The sequence below is a fragment of the Triticum dicoccoides genome, chromosome 4A (genome assembly GCF_002162155.2).
Source record: "Triticum dicoccoides isolate Atlit2015 ecotype Zavitan chromosome 4A, WEW_v2.0, whole genome shotgun sequence".
Classification (NCBI taxonomy): domain Eukaryota; kingdom Viridiplantae; phylum Streptophyta; class Magnoliopsida; order Poales; family Poaceae; genus Triticum; species Triticum dicoccoides.
Genome location: NC_041386.1, coordinates 510,136,110 through 510,137,453, shown reverse-complemented (window position 1 = coordinate 510,137,453; position 1,344 = coordinate 510,136,110).

The following is a 1,344-nucleotide window of genomic DNA, read 5'->3' as shown; positions in this document are numbered from 1 at the left end:
GGGCGGCCAGGGAAGGCCACGCGCCCCTCCTCCTCTAGTCCGAATTGGATAAGGAGGGGGACGGCGCCCCCCTTTCCTTCCTCTCTCTCTCTCCTCCTTCCCCCTTCTCCTACTCCAACTAGGAAAGGAGGGAGTCCTACTCCCCGTGGGAGTAGGACTCCTCCCTGGCGCGCCTCCTCCTGGCCATCCGCCTCTCCCCCTTGCTCCTTTATATACGGGGGCAGGGGGGCACCTCTAGACACAACACTTGATCTCTTGTATCTCTTAGCCGTGTGCGGTGCCCCCCTCCACCATAGTCCACCTCGATAATATCGTAGCGGTGCTTAAGCGAAGCCCTGCATCGGTAGAACATCATCATCGTCACCACACCGTCGTGCTGACAGAACTCTCCCTCAAAGCTCGGCTGGATCGGAGTTCGAGGGACGTCATCGAGCTGAACGTGTGCTGAACTCGGAGGTGTCGTACATTCGGTACTTGATCGGTCGGATCGTGAAGACGTACAACTACATCAACCATGTTCTGCTAACGCTTCCTCTTTCAGTCTATGAGGGTACGTGGAAAACACTCTCCCCTCTCATTGCTATGCATCACCATGATCCTGTGTGTGCGTAGGTAATTTTTTGAAATTACTACGTTCCCCAACAATGGTTCCCTTTGTCATCAGTATGTTACTTGCCCGAGATTCGATCGTCGGTATCATCATACCTAGTTCAATCTCATTACCGACAAGTCTCTTTACTCGTTCTGTAATGCAACACCCCGCAACTAACTCATTAGTCACATTGCTTGCAAGGCTTATAGTGATGTTGATGTAGGGTGGAACTGTAACGCCCCGAGACCGATGTGCCAGGTGTCCTCCAGTTATTCGTTGTTGTTTGTCTTGTCTTTGATTGTGTGTCATGCATTGCATATCATGTCATCATGTGCATTTCATTTGCATACATGTTCGTCTCATGCATCCGAGCATTTTCCCCGTTGTCCGTTTTGCAATCCGGCGCTCCTATGTCACCCGGTGTCCCTTTCTACCTCTTTTCGTATGCGGGTGTTAAACATTTTCGGATTGAACCGAGACTTGCCAAGCGGCCTTGGTTTACTACCGGTAGACCGCCTATCAAGTTTCGTACCATTTGGACTTCGTTTGATACTCCAACGGTTAACCGAGGGACCGAGAAGGCCTCGTGTGTGTTGCATCCCAACACCCCTCCAATTTGGCCCAAAACCCACCAAAACCCTCTCCATCATCTAGAGCGTTCAATCACGATCGCGTGGCCGAAAACTGAACCTCATTTGGACTCTCCTAGCTCCTCCTATGTCTATATATAGCCCCCCTCCGAAATTCACGTC